This window comes from Hylobates moloch, unplaced genomic scaffold (assembly GCF_009828535.3).
Source record: "Hylobates moloch isolate HMO894 unplaced genomic scaffold, HMol_V3 SCAFFOLD_7, whole genome shotgun sequence".
In the NCBI taxonomy this organism is placed as follows: Eukaryota; Metazoa; Chordata; class Mammalia; order Primates; family Hylobatidae; genus Hylobates; species Hylobates moloch.
In genome coordinates, this window is record NW_026652282.1 from 21637766 (window position 1) to 21655266 (window position 17501).

General features: G+C 39.3%; 1 protein-coding gene across 4 annotated transcripts in view; it reads left to right on the top strand.

The window, feature by feature from the left end:
- POLA1 (DNA polymerase alpha 1, catalytic subunit) overlaps window positions 1-17501 on the top strand; it is a 306069-nt gene that overhangs the window by 97091 nt on the left and 191477 nt on the right. The gene's annotated exons all lie outside the window — the stretch shown is intronic.

The following is a 17501-nucleotide window of genomic DNA, read 5'->3' on the forward strand; positions in this document are numbered from 1 at the left end:
TCATGATCCACCTGCCTCAGCCTCCCAAAGTGCTAGGATTACAGGCATGAGCCACCACACCCGGCCTGTTGTATTGTTTTTTTAATTTATCCCTGGAATTGGTTTGTGTTTTTTTTAGGAATGATTATATGCATTAACGTTGTGCCACATGCTTCAGATTTTATAAGAAGCTGGGATGTTCCAAGTTCCGTGTTGCACAGAGTTCTTATCCATGAAAAAATGTCCAAAAAGATGGTTTAGCAAGTTTAGGATTATTTCATCCTTATTTGGTATTCTCTATAGTGGGAGTTTTAGAGTGTTTCTTGTGATAATCATTATAGTTAAGATTTATTGAATGTTTACTCAAAAAAGTTGAATTTTTCTACTGGTTTTGGGACTACTTGGGTGAGATATGTGAAATAGATTCAAATATTGAAATATTGAGGTACTCTTATAACAGAAAATATCAAAGCTACTGCCATAGTTTATTAGAAATCAGGAGAAAGACTTTTTATAATCGTTGGCCTGAATGAGCTGAAGTTCAGAGTAAGACTGTGGTCATTATTCATTACCTCTTTTCTTTCAAACACTAGAACTCTTGGGTTTCTGTGGACAAGGCTGCTTTTTAATGGCATGTTCTCCAAACAGCTGTTAAGCACCCCCCTCCCCAATACCACAGACCACATCTGTTCCCACTGTTGATTAGCTAGAGAGTGGAGAAAAGAGAAGCTGTAGCATGTGTAATTACCAGTAATTAATTCTTGTTGAGCCTCCTCATTTCCTTCTATTCTAACTACACCTACTCTTCTTCCTGCCTCTGTTGTAAATTCTGTTTCATGTTGGCTACTTGTGGAAAATAATCTTGATGGTTATACAGCTGTTTTCCTAAAATTTTATATTCACCTAACAGTGAGGCTTTTATTTTTCTTCTGGTGGCAGAATTATTTGATAAGGCATGCCAAATAAGAAAATACCAAAGTAACCAAGCATATCTCTTGGGGCTAGCTTTCCTGCTTATGTTCTTTTACTGTTGATACTATTTCCAACTGTCAAGAAATTATTTTTCAAATATATCCTCTGTTAAAGGAACTATTGCAAGGCATGATTTAGTATGTGGAAAACAAACGTAAGACACAGTCCTGGTCCTCAGTGTTAATGTGCAGTGTATGGAAATATAACTATGTAAATTAACATATATTAATAATATAGTAATTTCCAAAATTGTCAAGATCATAAGGTGGAGGTACTCTTCTACTATTTTTCTTTCTCTTTGGGATAAAGTTGGGCTAATGGAAATTTAAATTTGAGCGTTATTAATATGTCATGGTCAAAGAGAGATATCAAAGGCTTGCTCTTTAAAGAAAATTCACAGCATATCTTCTTATTTACAAGTCTTAAAAGTCTAGATTTTCTGTAATCCCAGCACTTTGGGAGGCCAAGGTGGGTAGATCACCTGAAATCAGGAGTTTGAGACCAGCCTGGCCAACATGGTGAAACCCCATCTCTACCAAAAATACAAAAATTAGCCGGGTGTGGTGGCAGGTGCCTATAATCCCAGCTACTTGGGAGGCTGAGGCAGGAGAATGGCTTGAACCTAGGAGGTGGAGGTTGCATTGAGCCAAGATCACGCCATTGCACTCGAGCCTAAATGAGAAAGAGATAGACTCCCTCTCAAAAAAAAAAAAAAAGGCCTAGGTTTTCAAAAGGTGTTGCTTCGTGTGAGTCTACTTTCAGGAGGATGAGGTTTCAAGAAGACATTTCAAAACTGCTTTTTTTGTTTTGTTTGTTTTAAAATCTATTTGGTCTATCAGTCAAGACCTGGCAGGAAAGAGATGACACTGGGATTAATAGGATTTGATAAAGGGATTGTTCACAAAAATGTGGGCAATTATAGTGAAATCACAAGAGAATTGTGTGAACTGTGGTGCTAGTCATAGGAGGCTTGTTATATGAAGAGAGTCTCTTTTTTGTTTTGTTTTGTTTTTTTGAGACAGAGTCTCGCTCTGTTGCCCAGGCTAGAGTGCAGTGGCGCCATCTCTGCTCACTGCAACCTGTGCCTCCCAGGTTCAGGCAATTCTCCTGCCTCAGCTTCCCAGGTAGCTGGGATTACAGGTGCCTACTACCATGCCTGGCTAATTTTTGTATTTTTAGTAGAGATGGGGTTTCACCGTGTTGGCCAGGCTGGTGTTGAACTCCTGACCTCAGGTGATCCGCCCGCGCCAGTCTCCCAAATTGCTGGGATTACAGGCGTGAGCCACCATGCCTGTCCGAAGAGAGCCTCTTGATTGTGGGTGGATGGACCCCACCATCCCCTCAGAAGAGACCTGTTGCCCTTCCTAATGCCCGTTTGTTTCTTTTTTTTTTTCTTTTTATTTTTCTTTTGAGACTGAGTCTCTCTCTCTCTCTATTGCCCAGGCGGCTGGAGTGCAGTGGCGTGATCTCGGCTCACTGCAACCTCCACTTCCTGGGTTCAAATGATTCTCCTGTCCCAGCCTCCCGAGTAGCTGGGACTATAGGTGTGTGCCACCACGCCTGGCTAATTTTTGTATTTTTTTAGTAGAGATGGGGTTTCACCATGTTGGCCAGGCTGGTCTCAAACTCCTGACCTCAAGTGATTTGCCCACCTTGGCCTCCCAAAGTGCTGGGATTACAGGCGTGAGCCATCGTGCACGGCCTTCCCTGTTTAATTCTTCTTAGCATCTCCACTAAACACAAACCAAGAAAGGTGATTTTTCTCTTTGTTAGAACTTCTTAGGAAAACTTCACTATTCTCTTATTCCATCTGTTTTGGGGTTGAAGAGAGCTGTTATATAAGAAGTTATTGTTAGGGTTTCTTGTATTCCTGTTGTAATATTCTCAAGCTGATATATTTGTGATAGATCAACAAAGCAGTAGGTATTTTGTACCGCTACCTAAGCAATAAAAGCAAGTATGTAATGCTGTAGTACCAGAGTTGTGGTTTTTCCCCTGCACAATATATTAACTAAGCAGAAAATTTAAAAGAACAAAGACAATAAAAGTAATGTTTGTTAGTGGTAGTTTGAGATATTTCAGGAGAGATGAGATGTGAAGAAAAGCAATGGCCATATTTAGAAAGCTGCCTCAAACCCAAGAGTATCTATTGAAGTAAACTTGATGACAGACTTTTTTCCTCTTCATGAATCATTGTATTCCTATAAAAGCGAAAATTCCTCTTCATCTAAACAAATGGCTTCCACATCTGTTTTCTTAGTTTCTCAAAAGGGTGTCTTCGGCTTGCATTTTTTTTTAAAAAGTGTTTATCTGTTTAAATTGAAATATCGTCAAAAGCAGTTTATACATCAAAATCCAAGTTGGTCTTCAGCTTGTAAGAATTAGTTGAGAATTATCTGGTGGTGATGGTAGTGGTATAGGGGAAAAAAGAAATCACATTTTGTATTCTGCATAGGTAAGTAGTTCTTCCTAACCATATTCTTTAAATTTTATTGACTTACATTTAATTTTACATGCTCTTTGGTTTGGAGGACCGATTGACTAGGAAACTTGATCGTTGAGAGCACATTCCAACGTTTTAATGCTCTGGGTTCTGAAAGTAAGTATTTTAAAAATTAGTAGCTGGAGAATAATTCTGTTAGTCCCATTGACTAGGAACTGATCGGTAGTTGGTTTGATTCTTCTCTTGCTCCCGTAATCAGTTTCCTTCTACCATGTCACTAAGAGAAACACACTTATAACTGGTTTGTAAATGTTTTATGTGCTTTTCTGAAGCGCTTTTTCAACTCCCAGTCTCCTGTGAATTTGTATACTCTCAATGGTGTTGGTTTTATCTTTTTTAATCTTTAATCTCTTCTTGGGTGACAGGCCACCATGCCCTTGAGCCCATCCTGCCATTTAAAAATAAAGAATGAGAAGCAGCTGAAATGCTGGCTCTTTTGCAGCTGACAGGAATCGGATCTATTGCTTAGATTCTTTATCTGGGTACAGACATGCCAGTGGTGTGTGGCTCGTTCTAGCCATGCCATTTGCAGTCACAAGGTTTAAGAGGATGGGAGTAGAGGAAGTTGTCTCCAAGAGAAAGAAAGATTTTTTTTTTTTTTTTTTTTTGGATGTAAAGGTCAAGGAGAAAGGCTGTAGATCAGCACATGGGTTCCCACTGCAGGTCACAGGACTCCTGGCTTCTTACCACCCAGTGGAATGTCTGGGCCATGATAAAGGTGTTTGTCTTTCCGAAAAGGTTGCATAGGCTCCTCCCACCCCCATCCACCCCACAGCTGTCTGTTGTGTCTGAACAGTGGCTTGCTCTGAGGTTAAAGGTCCATGAAAACTGTGAGACATTTGATGTTATAAAATCTAATTAGTGACAAAAGCAATTAATATAATCACTTATGACTTAGTTTCTCTGGAAGGGTATACTTATCTTTATTGAATAAGTATAAATGGTAACTGCTAGCAAATGGCACCAAACTTAACATAAAATAGAACTACCCCCACCTCTCTCCTCCTCTCCAGTGCAGAAGAGAGGTAGTGAAAAGGGTGGTTATGTAGGTGTAGAGGGCTCTAGGAGGCTCTTGTGACTTGATTGGTGTTCAGTCTCCCTGTTGAGCTCATCAACATGGCCTCAAGGAGGGGAGCTATTGCAAAGGTTTTGCCTGCTGTTTGTTAAGCCACAGCTTGTAGTTTTGGTTGCACATGACAAAGCAAGGTGCTCTCCTTTTTTGACCTTGTTCAGAGGCTTAATACAATTATTTGTATTAAGCACTAGCCACCTGTTAGGATCATTCTCATTAAAGGTCACTGTGTGGTGCCTGACTGTCTGACTATGGCAGCCTGCATCAGATTTGCTAGTGGCCCCTGGTTTGTGTGACACCTGCCAATAATAACAGAAAGAATGGAGATATAATAGTTCAAAGGGAACAGAAGGTACTAGAGGAGGAATGAGGAATCAGGAGAACCACGAAGCACCTGCCACTCTAGCACCATTACCATGGTTTTTGGTGCTAACTTGCCTAGTCTCCCTTTTCTCCGGCTACCCTTTCAGTGAGCTGTGCCAAGCATTTCAAAGAGTTCTGTTATTGTCTACATGCTGATATTGCTTTGGTTTATTCATATTAACATATTGCATCCCTGTTAAGCATTGAATTTCTTGTACCTGAAATTCCTTACATCCCCTCTGCTGAACGTCTTAGCTTCTGTCTGCTTCTCTGTGATCTCCATTGAGATGTTCCACAGGCATATCCTATTCAGTTCCAAAACTGCCCTTGCAGTTCTGCTTGCCAACCTGTTTCCCTTCCCTGATTCCCTGTCTCAGTGAATGATGACACTGTTTACCCAGTTGTTAAGCCAGGAACATGGGTATCATTCTTGACTCCTATCTCTTCCTAATGCCGCAAATCCAGCCCAGTGCCAAGTCCTGTAGATTCCACTTGCTAAATATCTGTGATTCTCTATCTCCAGTGTCACTGCAATTATGCTATTCAGGCCTCATTACATCTCCCTGGACACTGCCCCCCTCAAGTATTCTCCAGATGTTTTATAGCCAGAGAGAACTCCTTAAACTGCCAATCTGCTTATGCCACTCCCCAGTTTAAAGTCCTTAATGTGACTTACAAGGCCCTTCACAATTGGGCCTCTCTCCCACCCTCTCTCCATTTCCCCTGAACATCCTAGCCTCAACCATACATTTTATTTTCTTTGCCTTTGTAAAAAAAAAAAAAAAAAATTGTTTTTTTAAAACTTATTTATTTATTTTTTTTTACTCACCATTCAGCGTTTCCCTGTGTTCTTTGCATCTTCACAAACACTGTTCTTCCATCCTCCTTTTCCTGTTATTCCGTATACTCACCTTCCCCTTATACATTATCTGTTTTTATGGACTTTTCTCTAACTCCTGCCCCAGGGGCCCCTGTTATGTACATGTGTGTGTATGTAGTATGTGTGTATTTTCCAATTGCCTATTTGGTTCTTTGCTCTACTGGGGGTTATGCCCTATAAGAGGGAAGGGATCATGTCTGAATCATTCACATTTGTGTTCCCTATGACCTAAACCTAGCACATGAGAAGAGTTTAGTAAATATTGTTGGTGTTTGAATGAATGAGTTCCTTCTTGAGGTTCTAAATGACAAGAGAATATAGTGCTTCCTATAATTCATATCAAATTCTTGAGCCTTGGCCAAATTAGAGAGTGGAAATGCACAGGCTGGGTGCAGTGACTTACACCTGTAATCCCAGCACTTTGGGGGGCTGAGGTGGGAAGATTGCTTGAGTCCAGGAGTTTGAGACCAGGGTAGGCAACATAGTGAGACCCTGTCTTTAAAAAAAAAAAAAACTTAGCCAGGCTTGGTGGGGTGCACCTATAGTCCCAGCTACTTGGGAGGGTGATGTGGGAGGATTGCTTTAGCCCAGGAGGTCAAGGCTGCAGTGACCCAGGATTGCCCCAGTGCACTCCATTCTGGGTGACACAGCGAGACCCTGTTTCCAAAAAAAAGGCAAAGTCAAAAGTGAAGGAGACTGCTTTTTTTTAAAGCAGTGAGTAGCCAAACCTCATATATCCTTTATACTGCTTCTTCATATTCTGTATCTCCATCCTAAATTACTTTTCTCAACTTGATCTCTGTTTGATTCAAAATTTCTCTGGATTCTTCCCAGCGAAAGTATAGAATATAATGGGACCGGAGAAAATGTGATTGATAAATGGGAATATGTCATTTGATTGATTCTTAAGTATATAGTTGACCCTTAAGCAACATGAGTTTGAACTGTGTGAGTCCACCTATACATAAATGTTCTTCCACCTCTGCCACCCCAGAGTCGGCAAGACCAGCACCTCCTCCTCCTCAGCCCTACTCAACATGAAGATGATGAGGATGAAGACCCTTATGATGATCTACTTCCACTTAATGAGTAGTAAAGATATTTTATCTTCCTTATAATTTTCTTAGTAACATTTTTTTCTATACTTTATTGTAAGAAACCATTTTTTTCTAGTTTATTGCCCACCTCCATATTGTAAGAAGAACAATTTTTCTCTAGTTTGTTGTTTATATGTATATAATACATATAAATATACGAAATAATGCATTACCCGTTTATATTATTGGCAAGGTTTCTGGTCAACGGTAGACTATTAGTAGTTAAGTTTTAAGGGAGTCAAAAGTTATACATGGATTTTTGACTGCAAGGGGATTGGTGCCCCTAACCTCCGCATTGTTCAAGGGTCAACTGTATTTATTCTAGAGGCATGCCTGAACATGTGTCTACAACACATGTTTCTCTGGACAGTTGAACACATTTACATCTCCCTAAAACTAGACCGTCTTTCTCAGAAGATTTTTTTTTAAAGTGGGACCCCTCTGTATTTTAAGCTAGCTCATAGAATCTGTTTGTTGAACTTACAGTAGAATGGAAGTGGGCAAGGGATGCCACTTTGTAAAAAAATAAAGAGTTGTTTTAAGAGGCTGTCTAGAAAGTGTGGTCATGATAGAACATAATTTAGTATTTAGCTCTGGTACTGAGCAAGGGAATTACCCTCTGAGGTGTTGGGCTTAAAACGTTCTCCCTTATCTCACTTCATTTGAAGAAGAGAGTAATTATGGACACTCCAATGGCTATTTTGTCACACATTGACCCTAAAAAGGAGCTTTCTAGAAATCAGAATGCTTCTGTCAAAATAGTGACAGCACCACCTTGGTCACTGTCCAACTTCAGGTTCTCCAGACTACCAGCTGTGTGCTCTTCCGGGATTGAGCTTCAGACCAGGTGCTTAGTAATGACAAGGGACAACTTGTTAAATCTGCTATTTGTAGGAGCTGGGAGCTCAAAGTTTTCTGGTCAGATTTTCCCATGACCTCAGTTATAAAGAAAATGTTACAGATTCTAGAAAATGCCAATGTCCTTTTTAGCTGTATTACACTGATTGCAGTGCTTCAGAATTGCCCAACTTCATTAACTGAGCATAGCCAGCCTGACGCCTTCTTCTCAAATAGACAATTATGATCAATTAAGCACTTTTAGGCCTTATAGAATACTTAATTTTATTAGTCAATTATTTGTGCTTTGAAAGAGTTAATGGTAGCTACCCAAGCCATTATTAGAAATTAGAATGTCCCAAAATAGAAAGGCTATTTCCTTTGTGTGTGGTACTGCAGTGGAAAATGCCAAGCATAGTTTTTACTGAGTTAAAGGGTGAGGGAAGGCGGGGTGGGGGAGAAAGTTACATGTAAATCATTTAGCCATTAACCTAATGGGTGGGTTTATAAATCCTATTACTATAAGCCCTTTTCATTTCCACTGAGGCCTGGTGCATGCTTGATCCCACTAATGTAAAATTCATTCCGTCTAAGTGATTACTGAAGTAAGACACTTTGAGTCAATTTTAATCAGGTTGTGTGAAACTTGCTTGAGTGCTGATATTCACTAAAGCATGGACATAGTTTGGCCGTGTCTTAATTAGCCCCCCTGGATGAGTTATATGAGGAGTCAGTCAGGAAGCCAAATCTCTGAGCCTTTTCACATGTACATGTTTCTGTGAGCAAAATAAACTGTAGGTAGGGGCTGAAAACACCCACCTCAAAAGCAAGGGGCAAGGACCTTTGGGTGAGAGTGTTTCTAATCTTAATGAAAATTGTGAATGTTAAGAAATCTGAAAGTTCTATTCTTACGGTGAATTGGAGCATCCTCAATGGTACTTCTATTTAAACAAATCAGAATTTCAAGTTTGATTAAATATGTGGATCTTCTTTCTAGAAAAATGTACGTAAGCACACATTCAAATCTTTGCTGACAGTTTCAGGGGATTTTCAGATTTCTTGACCTTAGGTTAATACCTACTGCTCCAGTTTTAATTTTAGTATCTTAGGTTTTTTTTTTTTTTTTAACTGGGGATATAATATTTAAGATTGTATAGGCTCATATTGAGATCTTGTGTCAGTGAGTAGATTTGGTTCAAGTGTACTTTAAGGCCCGTCGTACAAGCTGTCCGCTGTCCTGTGTCAGATATAACCCCAAGAATGGCAGCAATACTTGTAAATTCAAGTGAAACGTATAGGACATGAGCTTCTAAACTGGAGGTTGGAGTGGAAGAGGAATGGAGAATAAGAATGTTGTGAAAGGAAGGTTTCTTTAAAGGTGAAAACTGAGTTCTTAAAAGTCAGCATGTAAAGTGGGTTTTTAAGAATCCACAGGATGAATAAATAGTCATGCTGGGGACAAGAAATTATAAGACACGTTATAAGACAGGGAAGAAATTAACTTTTCCTTTCACACATTCAAAGGCATAGTTTGTGGTATTTTAAGTTTTGGGATCAAAATAATAGCTCTGTCAAATTGTAGGGCAATAATGGAGAGATACTCATAAATAGTATTAAATTTGTCTTTTTGGGAGGAGAAGCCTTTCAGAAATTGTTGTTTATTCAGTATGTTTTATATTCTTCACACATGAGCTACCAGAAGGTCTAGGTTGTAAATTAAGGATTTAAAACAAAATCAGTTTATCTGGAAACTATAGTTGTATGGGAGAGGTACACTTATAGTCAAGTTTATAATTAATGGGCCTTTGTCATTGGAATAGAAATTCTTTTCTCTTGAGTGAATATTTGTTTATATAACATGCATTGTGTTTGAAGGTGGGATCAAAACTGATTCACTCTTCATTTCTTGCATGGAAAAAGCCAGCATTTAAATGTGTACTGTGTGGGGGCTTAATTGCTGCTTTTTGTAACCAACCTTAGGGTCCTGTTGTTATGGAGATGCACTTACTGATCGATAATGGCTTTGCTCTTCTCAAGCTGGACCACTAGGAGTTTTCCTCCTTTTACTAGAGCCTAAAAAATAAATATTTATTGAATTATTACTTTGTGCCAGGCATTTTGTTAGGTTTAATGCCCATGATATGATCTCTGCCTATAATTTGCTTATGGTCTCTTAATCTTACCTTTCGTAATAGAGTGGTGTGTTGTGGTATGCACAGAGTACTTCGGGGGATACATAGGACTAGGATATTTGTTAATATCATTCGGTTGAGGAGTCTCGAGAAGGCTTTTCTGACAGTATTAAGTTCCTTGTGAAATAAGTAGATTTTAGGTAATAATAACCCTTAACATTTATTGAGCTCTTATGTCCCAGAGACCATACAAAACAAAGTACATACATTGTTACATTTAATGCTCACAGTAGCCCTGTTAGGAAGCTTCAGTTGCTATCTCCATTTTACAGTTGAGGAATTGGAAGGTTAGAGAGGTTATATTGTTTGCCTGAGGTCATCGCACAGCTTATTAGCAGTGCTATTAAGGCTTTGAACTCAGGTAGCCTATATTAGGGTTTTCCAGAGAAACAGAGCCACTAGGAGAGATGGTGTGTGTGTGTGTGTGTGTGTGTGTGTGTGTGTGTGTGTGTGTGATTTATTGTGGAGGCTGTCAAGTCTGAAATCTGTAGGGCAGGCCGGCAGCCCAGGGAAGAGTTGATGTTTCAGCAACAGTTTGAAAGCAGTCTGCAGTAGAATTCCTTCTCCCTTGAGGGACCTCAACCTTTTTGTTTTAGGGCCGTCAACTGATTGGATGGCGCCCGCTCACACTGTGGTGGATATACTGCTGTACTCAAAGTCAACTGATTTAAGTGTTAATCTCATTTTTAAAAAATACCTTTACAGTGACATCTAGACTGGCGTTTGACCAAATATCTGGGTACTGTGACTTAGCCAAGTTGACACATAAAATTAACCATCACACAGCCTAACTTCTCAACTCAACATTTTTAACCACTTGAGGAAACAGCATGTAAAAACACAGAAGCAAGAAGAAAAGCACAGCCTGTTTAATGAACCTAAAATATTTTGAGAGGGCTGGATTGAAGGTGCGTGTAGGAAGTGTTAGAAGATGAGATAGGCCTCAACTAGATGAGTCTCAAGGACAGGCTCAGGGGTTTGAATTTTATTTCAAGAAGTACATTTTATTATAGAAAGAACACTGGCGAAGTATGAAGATAGGCTTGGGAGGTAGTGATGCTAGAGACAAGTAGGCCAAGAGAGTGATGGATGTCTGAAGGAAGGACATGGGAATGCAGAAAAGGTGCCACATTGGAAAGATGCAGTATAGTTAGTGTAGCATATGTGGGCTCATTGGATTAGAAAGGAAACCATTTGGGGCCAGGCGCGGTGGCTCATGCCTGTAATCCCAGCACTTTGGGAGGCTGAGGAAGGTGGCTCACCTGAGGTTGGGAGTTCCAGGCCAACCTGGCCAACATGGTGAAACCCCGTCTCTACTAAAAATACAAAAATTAGCTGGGCGTGGTGGCGCCTGCCTGTAATTCCAGCTACTTGGGAGGCTGAGGCAGGAGAATTGCTTGAACCTAGAAGGTAGAGTTTGCAGTGAGCCGAGATCGTGCCACTGCCCTCCCAGCCTGGGCGACAGAGCAAGACTCCATCTCAAAAAAAAGAAAGAAAAAGAAAAAGAAAAGAAAAATAAAAGATAGGAAACCAGTCCTTTGTTCTGGTTGAAGGTTTCTGGAGGGGCCAATTATCATGTTTGGAGCTGGTTAAGGGTTTGGAGGAGATGGGTGGGATTTAGAATGAATGCTTATGGGACCAACAGTTGAATGTGTGCCTGGAGAGAGAAAATGCTGTCATCAGTGTGTATCACTGATTCTCAACCGGTGCAGTTTTGCTCTTCCTAGGAAGTGCTTGGCAATATCTGGACACAATTTTGGTTGTCACAGCTGGAGAGAAGGAGAGCACACAGGCATATGTGTGCACTCATACTACTGATGAAATCTAGTGGGTAGGGGCTAGGGATGCTGCTAAACATCCCACAATAGACACAGGATAGCTCCTTATAATAAGTAATTATTCAGCCTAAAATGTTAATAGTACTGAAGTTGAGAAATCTTGATATATATGTAGATGTGTATATATACCCCCTAAGTGTGGAAAAGAGATCTCAACAGGTGTTGGATGTTATTATGTATTTTAAATGTACCCACTCACATTAAGTGCATAAAGATGTATCCAGACAACTTGTGAGAACTTACATGTTTCTAGTTATTTTACAACCACATAGCCCTCAAAAGCAACCTAGAATATGGAAATATATCCTCACAATGCTAATTATCCTTGTTAGGTACAGTAGTACCTCCTTTTCCTAATATTGAAGAAGTAAATGTGATTGAAATACAAACCAACCAAATATAATGACGAGACATTTCTACATGTCAAGGTTGGATTCTAGATTTTTAGATCTGTGAGGAATCTCAACCTCTTCATTTTATAAATGAGGATACTGAGACCTAGAAAGGGAAACCAGCTTGGTCCCAAATCACTTAGCTGGTAATTGGCAGTTTAAACAAGTGCTCTGATTTCAGACCCTATACTTAAAAAAAAAAAAAAAAAAAAAACACGAATATTTGTATAACATTTTATCTTTGCAAAGCACTTTTTAAGCCTATGGTTCTTTTTATTCTTACCTAGCTCAGGGAACAAGGTGGTAATATCACCCCAATTTTAGAGAAAGTAAAACTAAGGTTTAAAGGCAGTAAGTAGCCCAGTATCACAAAAGTGTTAAGTAGTGAAGACAGAAAGTACCATGCTTATTAAATCCATAGCCCATATTTCTTGAACATTTTTAGAGAAGACAAAATCTAAGAATAACAGAGAATAGGAAAAAGACAATCTAATAGAATAAGGGTGAAATAAATGTTCATCAAGTGGGAGAACTGAGTAGCACTGAGTCCTGCTTGGCTGTTGCTGAAATTTGGAATGTGGAACGCTTAGGTAATGGTTGGATTATCAAATATCATAATATTTATATTAATATTTCACCTGCCTTTCTCTTTCCTAGCCTTCAAAACCATTTATATTTTACTACCCCTGTTATGCTAGTGTATTGTTTAATTTCCAGTTTATTTCTAATTTTATATCATCTTTAATGGAAGAATCCTAAAGCAATTGAGATTTCAGTTGTCATTCTGTGCATTATTTGTTTAGAATTTCACCTTACTCAACATTTTCTTAACTTGTAGGATTTTCTTTGTGTTTAATATCTGCATCATACACCAAAGTGGGTTTCTCGTTAATATGTAATACTATAGTAGACATATTTTTGGAATAGGACCTTGAAACTTTTTTTTTAAGCTGTGGAAAGCTGGTGTTTTCTCTCTGTTGTTTAGTATTAATAAATACTCTTTTAGTCTGTAATAGCATCTAAAAACATTTCATAACCTTTGGATGCATTGTAATACAACAGTATTTTATTTTAACAAAATACAAAGACTCAGGTGTTATCCTGAACTTATTAGGAGAACCTACAAATACACATCTTAGTAGTAGTTGGTCTTAGGTTGTTGCTGTTGTTAACCTTGGCACACAAAAGAAACATCTTTCTGCTTAGTAAACCATATCGTGGGTATATTCATGGACACATTATTTTGTTTAGAAAACAATTTTTGATACACATCTAAATTTCCTTTCTAGTTCCCACTACCCTTTTCCAGCCTTCAGAAGCTCAGACTGGGGTTAAAATTCCTTTTCATATTATTTTAATTATTGCTCTCCCCACCTCCACCCCTTTCCTGTTTCCCCCTCCTCTTTTCCCCTAACGGCACTGTTCTGCAAAGCTTGCAATGATTGATGTGATGGCAGTGCTGTCATTCTTTTTAACCAAAAAAAAGTCATTTTTGTTCTAGTTATTTTAATAGAGTCCCATTAAAGATGTATTGCTGACTGAAATATCGGCGTGAAGGGCTCTCACTGAGCTGAGCCCAGGAATTAAGAAGTCAGGAAATCGGCTGCTGCATTGCAAGAGAGCCTTGTGTGACACCGAGTCTCCTGATTGGGGAGATCATTACTGCTATTATGACTCGACTTGCGTAGGAATTTTAAATTCCATCTGAATGTCAGTAATAACCCTCTTAGCAAATTATCCTGAATAAAATCACGAAGGCATTTTATATAATAGGTGTTGAATTACTGGATAGATTTGCTAATTAAATACTCTTTGTTCTGCTGCAGTTGACATTACAGGGTAAGATCTTGAACAATTATTCTCAACAGCTGTACTTTGTTAAGGGAAAAATTAACCACAAAGTTTATTTTTTTACACTTGAAGTTGGCAGATTTTTGAAATGTGCTTGAAAAAAATTCCATCATCCAATTGGTAATGAGTAGATAAATATGCAGGTGTTGCTGTGAAATCAGATAACTGCAGACTGCCTTATTAATGAATTTAGCAAGCCTTTATAGCCCTGTTTTCTAGCCGCTAGCACTTACAAAATGATTTTCTGTCAGAATGGGCAGCTTTAATATTACACTTGTCACTTCAAAGTGAACTTATGAATGGTCATCTTGTAATCATTGTACCTTGTGTCTAGTAGACCTTTCTGGGTACTTGTGGCTATTTTTAAAATGTGTTTCTTCAATGGGGAAAATATCTGTAATGTACAAGTTTTTGATTGTTCACTTCTAGAACATTTATGTAGCATGAGTTTTTTTTTTTTTTTTTAAGAAGGTAGCGGGACATAATGAAAGGAAAGTGAAACATAAAGTCCAGCTTCTGGATCAAGCTTTTGGGCAAAATCTCAGAGCCTGATTTTCCTCATCTGTCAGTTGAGATTTATAACACTGTGTACCCCTTAGGATTATTCACTTAGCATTCTATAAATATTTATTAACAGCTCCCATGTACCAGGCCGTCTGGTAGATAGTAAGAATTTGGTAGCTCCCTGGGTAGATAACAGCTGAGCCTTCCCCAGTGAGCAATTTGAATTGAGGGCTGGACTTGAGGGCAACTTTTGAGTGTTTCTGCTCATTAGCACTTGGATAAGCATTGGACTAGAGAGGTCACTGTGATACCCACCATCTAGAACTGCTTAGTGAAGAAACATGAGAGGTTAGGGGTCAGACTGGTTGTGGGTTGTCTTGTATAGAATGGGCTGAAGAGTTGACAAACTGTGGTGAGGACCTTGAACCTGAGACAGAACATTATCATCAGCTACTGGTGAGGCCCACTGAAAAGATGGTGAGGTCCACAGAAATCGGTACAACCTCTATAGAGAGCTATTGGGTTATATTTATTTTAAAAATTTGAAACATAACAACATTTGACCCAGCACACCCACTTGTAGTAATTTATCTTGTTACTGGTAGATTTGTAAATTACGCATGTATAGGGATTATTTGTTGAAGTATGGTTGTAATGGTAAAGAGTAGAAACAACCTATATGTTCATTAATAGAACACTAGTTAAATAAATTATGTTCTATTTATACAGTGGGGTACTATGTAGTCATTAAAAAAGAATAAGGCAGCTCTTTATGTGTGAATTTGAAACAACCTCTAGGATAAGTGCTAGGTGAAAAAAGCAGTTGCAGCATAATCTATAGTTTACCATTTCTGCAAAAAAAGACATCCACCAAAAGGTTTCTGCCACCAAAGAGAAAATTGTTTTGGTAGCAGTCCTCAGGTTATGCATGGCAATGGTTGTGAGTTGGTGGCAGGATGGTGTAGGGGTGGATGATGGATCTGAAAGGTGAAGGTTGCCAGTTCACATTGAAGGTACACTCAGGGATGACATAGTAGATTTGGTGCATGTTGTGAAACAAGAGTAGAAGAAATTGGTTATTGAATATGTGGAGTTGTAGTAAAAGGTTGACAAACTGCTCCTCAGGTATTTTATTGAGGTAACAGTTACGTTATGGTGTTGTCTATTGTGATGAGGAAAGCTAAGCCTGGCTAACTGTAAGAGGCAGAGGGTAAAGAGGACTCTTGATAAGTAGTTCTGTCCTCACTGTGATTAATTTGCCTTGGGTTGGTCTCACTATTGCCCTTTCCGTAAAGGAATTGTCAAGTATTCTCCCACAGTGCATTTCCCTATAATTTAAATGTTAAAAAATGAAGATGAAAAAAATGAAGATGAAGTTGGGGAGAGTGAGTGTTTTTTATGTTAGCTGAATTTTAGTGTCTAGTGGAAAAGTAGTTGGGATTACTACAGGACCTATCAGTCACCTGGCAGACAGTGTTTTGAGTTCCTATTACAGTGAAGTCTGCACTTAGGCACAAACGTGTGGTCTGACCTCCAGGAGCTTGTAGTCTAGTTTGGGGTGGGTGGGTGGGAGCTAATAACATAAAGCATCATTCAAGTACTAGTAAAATAATTCAAACACAGATGAGAGGAGAGAGACAGGTATGGGCTGGGCCAGTCAGCTCATGCAAGAAGGATTTGAGCCGAGGATTGTAAAATTCAATGATAGGAAAAGGACTGGGGAAGGAATTCTGGGTAGGAGACACGCTGCATGAGTGAAGGCATGAAAAGATGAGTCTGTACACAGTTAACTGTTGGAAGACTGGGAGATTTATTCTGTCCAGCAAGAGGATCTATGTAAAAGAATAACAGGCCATACAAGTGGAACAGTGGTTTAGGTGCAGTTGCAGAATTTGGTCTTGACCTTGTAGGCATCGGAGAGACATTGAAAACATTCAGGAGATTGGTAATGATATTCAGGGTGAGTTGATGAGACCTAAAGCCAGTAGAGATGCAAGTTGGTTCATCCTCAGTGACAACTTCATTGCCATGGAGTCAGGCGCTTTCCACCTTGCAGCCGGCCCTGCTTAGCATGTTAACTTGCACCCTAGGCATGGCCCTTCATGGCCACAGTGATGGTTGCCACTGCTCCAAGCAGCCCTCAGTCTAAAAAGGTAGTCCCCCACCGCCTGCCCCCTCAAATCGAGAAGGAAAACCTTTCAGAGAAGCATCCTACAGGAATTCTCCTTACGTTTAATTGGCCAGGATTCTCTTCACATGTGCACGCCTAAACTGATCATTGTTTCCAGAATGGAATTGCTGTGATTATCTTAGTCCAATGGTCCTTAAGCCAACTTGCAATGTAAGAAAACTGTTGGGGCCAGATATTGTTGTTTTTTTTTTTAAGATCCCCAGGTGATTCCACTGTACAGTCATTATTAAAACCACTGGCTTAGCCTAATCAGAATTCACCACCATTCACCACCCCCAGGGTAGGAGAAAGGGCTTCCTTGTCTAAGAACATAATGTTAATACAATGAACATCTGAACAAAACTGGGAGATAGTAATAAAGGGAAGAGGGCAATAAAAAATGGAAAGTAATGGATAGATATAAAAGATACTCTAAAGACAGGATTTACAAAGCTCTGTAATAGGGAAGACAAGAAAGAAATGACACCATGAAGCTTGAGCTTAGTTGACAAGGAGGACTATTGAAGTAGGAGAAAGAAATATAAATGAAGTAAATCTTTATTTGGTCTATTGGAAAAGTGACCTCAGCTTTAGATTGATGCTTTGAAAGATGGGTGATAGCAGAGAGGCAATAGCATGGAGTGACTAAGGCACCATACTCGAGTCAGAATACTTGGATTCATGTCCTTGTTTTGTCATTCTAGGACACTAATTTCTCTTTGTCTTTTGGCATCTAACAGAAGAGGATATTAATAGTAGCTACCCCTTGGAGATCTAGGGGAATGAGAAAATGCGCAAGGTGTTCCTTGCACAGCATCTAGCACATGTATTTTAAACACACCCCCCCCCCC